Source organism: Leptonychotes weddellii, chromosome 2, assembly GCF_054177405.1.
Source record: "Leptonychotes weddellii isolate Sample4059 chromosome 2, ASM5417740v2, whole genome shotgun sequence".
NCBI classification, from domain to species: domain Eukaryota; kingdom Metazoa; phylum Chordata; class Mammalia; order Carnivora; family Phocidae; genus Leptonychotes; species Leptonychotes weddellii.
Window position 1 is genome coordinate 8,146,108 of NC_138370.1, and position 8,946 is coordinate 8,155,053.

The following is an 8,946-nucleotide window of genomic DNA, read 5'->3' on the forward strand; positions in this document are numbered from 1 at the left end:
TTTTAAAATAAACTAAATTAAATGTGTAGGCAGAAGAAAGGACAAAATATGTACATGTAAGATGTATATAAAAGAGGAAGAATACATTTAATTGATTAAGCAAGGACTTAGATAAAAGGGAGGACATGTGGTATATGGAAACTAACTTTGGAAAAGAGTGAGACACTACTTGCTGGAAACAGAAGGAATGTTATTTGGGTGGGTGAAGAAAAGAAAATCTTAGATAAGATAGAGAAAAATGGTTACTGAGGAGTAGAAGCTGAGATGGTAGATATCATTGGATACGCCAAGATAGTTGTTAGATAGAAGAGATTTTAAGACATATAATTTTAGAAAATTTTATAATGCAAATTAAGCTTTTTTAAATTGAAGTAAAATTCATATAATATTAATCATTAGTGGAATTACTAGATCATATGATAATTCTATTTTTAATTTTTTGAGGAACCTCCATAATGGCTATAACAGTTTACATTTCCTCCAACAGTGCACAAGGATTCCCTTTTTCTCCACATCTTTGACAACACTTGTTATTTCTTGTGTTTTTCATTTTAGCCATTCTGATAGGTGTGAGGTGATAAATCATTGTGGTTTCAATTTCCATTTCCCTGATGATTAGTGATGTTAAGCAACTTTTCATGTGTCTGTTAACCATCTGTATGTCTTTTTCAGAAAAATGTCTATTCAGGTCCTCTGCCCATCCTAGCCACAGCAATTAAACAAACAAAAAAGAAATAAAGGCATCCAAATTAACAAGAAAGAAGTAGAATTTTCATTATTTAAAACAACACAATACCATATATAGAAAAATCTAATGATTCCACCAAAAAACTACTAGAACTGATGAATGAATTCAGTAAAGTCACAGGATACAAAATTAATATACAGAAATCTATTGTATTTTTATACACTAATAATGAAGTAGCAGAGAGAGAAAAGGAAAACAATTGCATTGAAAATTGCACCAAAACAATAAAATTCCTAGGAATGAACTTAACCAAGGAGGTGAAGGAACTGTACTCTGAAAATTATAAAAAATTGATGAAGAAAACTGAAGATGCCGCAACCAAATGGAAAGATATTCCATGCTCATGGATTGGAAGAACAAATATTACTAAAATGTCCATACTACCCAAAGCAATCTACAGATTTAATACAATCCCTATCAAAATATCAAAACTAGAACAATTAATCCTAAAATTTATATGGACTCTGAATAGCCAAAGAAATCCTGAGAAAGAAGAACAAAACTGGAGGTAACACAATCCCAGATTTCAAGATATATAATAAGCTACAGTAATCAAAACAGTAAGCTATCGGCACAAAAACAGACACAGATAGGTGCATGGATCAGAATAGGGAGCCCAGAAACAAACCCATGTTTATATGGTCAATTAATCTACAACAAAGGAGGCAAGAATACACGATGGGGAAAAGATAATCTCTTCAACAAATGGTGCTAGAAAAACTGGATGGGTACATGAAAAAAAAATGAAACTAGATCACTTTCTTACATCATACACAAAAATAAACTCAAAATGGATTACAGACCTAAATGTGAGACCTGAAACCATAAAACTCTTAAAAGAAAACATAGGCAATAATTTCTTTGACACTGACATATGTAAACAAAATCATTGTGATGTACACTTAAAATGTCTTACAATCTAATTGTCAATTATACCTCAATAAAGCTGAAGTAGGAAGTAAAAATATAAAACCCAAAAAAAATGGATGGACAAAAAATTTAAGAACCCGAATATAATGTACTTTTAGTGTACCATAGAGTCAAAGAAGGATAGGACCAGCATTACTTACTTGAGGGTAAGTAAATAATGATAATGAGAATGCAGAGTCATGCCTAAGTAGGTGACATGAACTTCTCATGAAGTAATTCTAATGCTACTGGCAGATCAATAATTTGCAAATGAAAATGAGGTGGTAGTAATGTGATAACCCATATCACCATTTCTTTGAGTTAGGGGAGTGGGTGATACATTGTCCCTGATTGAGAGCAAAGAATTAAGAATTGATACAATGATTGCAAATGTTCAAGAGTGAAAATTTTGTTCACATGAGACTGCAGATTTCCTGGAGCAAAACAGAAGTAGAATAGACTCAACAAGGTTATTGACCAGCTAGGGAAACATAAGTTACTTAAGTTTCAGATACTGTCAAAAGATAGTAGGAAGGAAGTTTGCCATAAGAGATGTGATTTCAGACTTGATAAAATGTAGATAAAATTAACTTGGATTTTCAACATTTTTGTAACAGGTGATTTCTCTACTTTTCCTGAATTGTGACACTTTCAGTACTTGAAATCCTTTTGCTTTTGATATACTGTTTTGCCTTTAGAGCTTCGTAGTTATACAAGCAGTTTAGTGTTTTAGCCCCATTTTCTGGGTGAAGTAGCTGATGTCTACAGAGATAAGTAACACAGTGAGCTCCAGGTGACAGGGCAAGTAGTGCTCAGACTGAGATCTTGGACTTGTAATTGAATATCCCAATCAGGCCTTTATTTATTCTACATCAACACTACCTCCAAGGTATTAGGTATTAATCTTTGCCACAAATTGTGAAACATGTTTTCTGTCACGTTTCTTTGATTTCATTGGTAGAAATCTACAGATACGCCTTACATAGGGGTTTCCAGAGTTCGTTTGAATTAAGTTTTATTGTTAAGTTATACAAATTGAAATCACTGTGGTTGATAAATTATTTTTCTCCTGAAAAAATAAGAGCTTATATGTTAATTCTTGAATAAAATGGAAACAGAAACCCAAAAAGAAGGGGGCAACAGATGTTTTCCTCTAAGAAAAATTGCCGCTGATTGCACATTTTCAGTCCCATGCAACAGACTGTGTCACACTTAGTGACAGATAACAATACAAAAATAATCCCAAGTCATAAGACTTTTATGAAATGCCAGGTATGGCAAATGTGGAAAATGAGAAAAGAAAACAGTCTGTATTCAGATGAGTGTTTCACAAATACTATTTTACCTGAACACCATCTTTATCATATAGCATCTAGGCTGTTATACATTTATAACAGCAATTGAGAAGGGGCATCACAAAGATTGCTGTGCAGTTTGGTGATCACATATAACCAGAGCTAAAGTCCTGTGCATCAAAATACGTTTGGTATTAAGAAATACATCTGATACATTTGACTGATTATTGGAAAGTGAATCCGAAATGGCACTAAAGCAGGAATAAAATAGAAGTCTTAATAGATATTTGAATAAAAATATCTTAATTTATTACTGCAATCTTTGAAGAGACAGTACATTTGCTTGAAAACAGTATGAAAAAATATGGTTTTGCAAGTCATTTAGTTTGTGATATAATGAACCAAATGGCTTGCTGAAAATTTGGATGAATTCCAGTTCAACAGCCACTATTCAAATTGATAGTGACAGCTCATTCTGAGGAAAAAATGTTATTTTCAAATGATTGATATGAACTCAAAGGGGTGTGAAGAACTATAGTGTTTGTGCACAGGCGTTGTGACAGGTTGGCACTTCTTTAATTCCGATTTAAAACAAGCCAGGGCACTGCAGTTTCCAATGCCATTAAGCTTATATACCACATGAAATTATTTGATGCACTGGATTATTCCAAAAAGCAAAATGTGCCAAAATTTCAAAACTATGAGTCTGATTTCTGTATTAGATTGGCACATTATCTTCTAAAACTAATTCCAATATTTTCTTTCTTTAATAAGAGAGAAAACATGCGTACATATTAATTAAACTTAATTATAACTTAGTAAATGCTCATTCTTTAATTGTGAAATCCAGAAGTGTACCAGGTGAAAGGAAATAGACTCCCTGCCATAAAAATAAAACATTAAATTCAACATCAAAATAATGGGGTTATAACTCTACTGGATGACAAATGAGGCTACATGTAGATTGGTGGCAAAATTCTTCAATTCTGCCTATTTAGATTTTACTGATTTGGCATGTAAACATTTTAATTTCTTCATTGTATTCCCACAAAGACCAATTAGTATTTTTCCAATACAAAAGCAGTCAAAGGATACTATATAATTTTGAGGGTAATGAAAAAAAAAAAACAAAAAATTCTGATTTTTCAGTTTCCATTGTCACAAAGTGGATCTTACTATACTATATCCTAGGAGTAACTATTCTAGTAGTCATGACCTCCTAAAAAAACTGAAGGTGAGGGGTGACTGGCAGCTCAGTCAGTAAAGCATCCTAGTCTTGATTTCAGCTCAGGTCATGATCTCAGGGTTGTGAGATTGAGCCCCAATTTGGGCTCTGTGCTGAGCACCAAGTCTGCTTGTCCCTCTCCCTCTGCTCCTCCCCTGCTCACACGTGCTCTCTCTCCCTATCTCTAAAGTAAGTAAAACAAATAAACAAATAAATAAATAAAATTTGTAAAAAAAAAAAAAGGCTTAAGGTGTTCTTTATTTAGTGAGATATTTTATATTGTCAGTTTATTTAAAAGCATTATAGGCCCCTTTTCCTAATTTATGGACTAATTGTCATAGACTCTTATATGCAATATTACCCTCCACACACACAAAAGGACCAGGACCACAGGTCAAGGAAGTATCTATATTCATACTTTCAGGTATGAGTCAGTTATTTTCCAGTGAAGCAACAGAAATCCAAATCAAACATATTCAAAATCTAACTGGGAAGGTCAAGCTATAAATAACCTTAGACAAGACTTGAGAAAGATTCCAAAAATTTCCTGATGGGAAAAACAAAACAAAACAAAACTGTTCTTCAGGAATATTTCTTCTGTCTTTTGGCTATGTGTGCCTATGTATAGAATCCATTCTCTTGAAAGATGTCTCTACACAGTGGCACAAATAAACACTAGAAAAGCTAGGCTTTCCTGTTAAATATTTAAAGACAAATATCTTTTTCTGTATTTCTTTCAAATCATTAAAATAAGTCTTACTACCTCAGTTTTGGTCAAATATCTTTTTCTCAACTAAAAGGGGATGGTACATATTGACCTGTCTCAGAATTCTACCATGATGTTTCTTATATTGAAGGCTGCATTTGTAAATCACATCAATGTACAGGAGGGACGATTCTCAAAATAAATGAAAGGTTCTATTATCAAAGAAAAGGAGAGGAGTAATAGATGTTTTGAAAGAAACAACAGAAAGCTAAATTATCTGCCTGATTAGCTTCTGTAATACTATTTTCTCCTTCAATGTCTGAAATTCCCATTTTTTAAATCTCACATTTATGTTGTTGCAAATCATCATCTCCAAAGGAACACTGTAAAATTTTTATATTGTGCATTGAAAAAGAAAAGAAGTTCATGTGTTGAAGTAGAGATTTCTAACCAAAAATAAAGTAATATTCATTTATTAATATACCAGCACAGATGGACCCAATCTTATTTTACTCTTTATATATACAACAGAACTCTTATTTGTCAAAGCTCAGAATTGTTTTAACTGGGTGCATGGGAATTGGGGACTTTGGAAGAACAACTTCAATGGAACCCTTCATCCAGATCAATCACAAATCACTAAAATCTTAAAGCTATTTTCAATGAAGTGAATATGTGAAGATAAATGTCTAGAATTTTAAATTTGGTTTAAAACCAAATGATGTAAAATATATAAGTTCAATACTTTTATTTTTCGCTGTGCACATTATCGTATTTCATCATTGTACTTTTTATATTGTTGGAAGCAAGCCATTTAAAAATATACATAGACCAATCACATAAATCACATGTTCTATAAAGGCCACCAAATCACCCATTCTTCCACACATAGACACATAAAACTAATTTCTTCATTATAGTATTACTCTAATTAGTATAAACATCAACGTGAGTTTATGCTTAGAAGCTCAGTGCACATACATATTCACCACCTTAATCCATTAATCTCTGTTTCACTTAAAAAGTCTGAATCAACATAATCTGAAATTTTAGGTACATTAAAAAAAAAAGCCAAGGAATATGGCAAAGAGGAAAAACCAGCAAAGCTTGTAAAGGCTGAGCTCAAAATAGAAATATTCAACTTGAACTTTAAAAAGCAAACTTGATAGATTGTGAGGTATATTTGCTTTTGGAAGGCTTAAGCTGTGTATCCAGCACAAATGCACCAGACAAGTCAAAATTCCATTGACCTTGGGAATGTCTGAAGGGAAATGTATTCATAGAGATCAGCTGTGTTGAAATTAATCTCTTGTGTTGATAAAATAAAAGTGATGTTTCTTTCTCCCCTGCCCAAAAAAAGAGAGAGATATTTTGGCTTCTGTGTTACCTACGATGCTTGGGGCAGAAAAACTCATCACTGTGGCATTGTGGTCTTTAAAAAAGATGTCATTTACTATTTGTCACAGTAAGTCAATCATGGAATATCAGTGCAGCGAGGCAATTTAGCAATCTATGTTCCTGCTAATCTCTCCTTCAGAGTCTACAAAGGGCAACGCTGAGTATTTACGTAACTTTTTACACTGCATTGTGGGAAAATTTTATTTCATTCTTTGAAGCATGTGTGATATGGAAACTTCAAATTTTACTTTACCTGAGATTGAACTATATATTTATGAGCAGACTTTTTAACATTGCTTTAAAAGTTCAGAGTGGGAGCCTCAGGAGAGGGGAAATAAAGCAAAAACAAAAAGAAAAACAAAAACATAAAACACATTCTAGTCTATTTTTTTCTTAAATGCACTTTGCATTTTAGGACAATTGAAGTTTGAGAGCAAAATTATAGGCATACTACAGAGAATTCCCATATACCCTACATTGAAATTCTTCTATTATCAGTATCTTACATTAAATATTCTATTTGTTACAATTAATGAAACAGTATTTTACATTATTGTTAACTAAAGCTCATACTTTATTCAGAATTCTTTAGTTCTTACTTAATAAACTTTTATTTTCTGTTTTAAGATCCCACTCACCATACTGCATTACCTTTAGTTGTCATCTTGCTAAAGTTTCTCTTGACTATGACTGATTCTTAGACATTACTTGCTTCTTATATCCTTCACAATTTTGAGAAGTACTGGCTCAAGTATTTTGTAGAATGTCTTTCTATTGGGATTTTCTGGTATTTTCCTTATGATTATACAGGGCTTTGAGCATTTTAGAGGAAGACTACAGTGGTAGAGTATCATTGTCATCATGCATGAAAAGATGCTCCCTTTCTCTAATTAAAAAAAAAAGGAATTTGAAACCATAATTGTTATATTGTAAGTGGTGAAAATGAAAGAGACAGACAATGTTCATCTATTTTGTTTCTTAAATTCCACATATGAGTGAAATCATGTGGTATTTATCTTTCTCTGACTGACTTATTTCGCTTAACATTAATTATACTCTCTAGCTCCATCTACATGGTTGCAAATAGCAAGATTTCATTCTTTTTGATGGCTAAGTATTCATATATATATATGTATATATATATATGAATATATATGGCCACTGAAGTCTACATTTACATGTAAAAATAGTAAAATATACAGGAGAGTTTTAAAAAATGGTCAGGGGAAGAGCTACATAAATGCAACGAGTCTATAGCTGTAATTCATTAACTCCAGTAAAGAAAGAGTAAGAAATGAAAATTTAGATTTGTTTGAAACAGCAGAGTCATGTCTACCCAAAGAATAATTATGACAATAACTATCTAGGATTATCTGGTATTTTCTAGTAAATAGCACCTAAAATAACTCTGCATTAAATTTATAATCAACTAAAACCCCAATTCTTGTTTTGGTCATGCCTTTTGGGTAAAGAAATGATATTTATACTTTTCAATTCAGAGTATATTCTCTTAAAAGTTAGATACAGCGCATTTATTTTAGTGAGTCTTATGAGATCTCTAGATTGCCCTATTTTTTATTCTATAGTAATAGATGTACCACAGCATTCTTAATAAAATAAATACGCTAGGCATCTATGGTTACTTCGCCAGTCTGAGAACATGGTTTCTATACATACTAGCTGATAAACTTGGGCGTGTACCTCAACCATGGTTATGTCAGTTTCCTTACTAATAAAATGGGGATTATTATTATTATCACCTATTTATAAGTTTATGCTTCAAAAATGAATAAATATATCTAATTAACTGGAGATTAACATATACATAATGCATAGGTTGCAACTTTTTAAAGCTATAGTAACATAACCTGCATCTAATACTACAATTAACAGTGAACAATAATGATTTGAATCCAGGCAGTTAGATGCCAGAGCCTGAATTCTCAGAAAATAGGCGATCCTCTTCTTCTGATAGTTCAATCTGTAATAGGCATCTTTAATAAACATGACTTAGTTTCATACACATCCAGTATTTCATTGCAGAAAATATGATCATTAATATAGGTTTTGTACTGACCATAGTCTCTAAGTTGTTTTTATGAATATAGTTATGGTATCAGACTGTTTATTATCAGTTGCTTCTCATAAAATTATAGAGCATGAAATAAATTCCAGTTGTTTGGATTCCCAATAAAAGTGATTTCTCAGTAGCTGCTATTAAAAAACAAAAGAATAAAGACCATATCCTAAATTATATTTCAGAATAAGCACTGTAGGTAAGGTAATTTCCTGTTGTTTGCCAAATGTAAATTTGAAATTCATGCAGCGAGTTGATGGCAGAACTAAAGCTAGTCTTGTGAATGTTGAACTATCAGTGGAACAGTTAAAAGAATTGCAGCCTGGGGCACCTGGGTGGCTCAGTCATTAAGCGTCTGCCTTCGGCTCAGGTCATGATCCCAGCGTCCTGGGATCGAGCCCCGCATTGGGCTCTCTGCTCGGCAGAAAGCCTGTTTCTCCCTCTCCCACTCCCCCTGCTTGTGTTCCCTTTCTTGCTGTGTCTCTCTCTGTCAAATAAATAAATAAAATCTTTAAAAAAAAAAAAAAAGAATTGCAGCCTATAAAAAAACCTCACAGTCCTATTAACACATTGAATGCAGTTATTTCA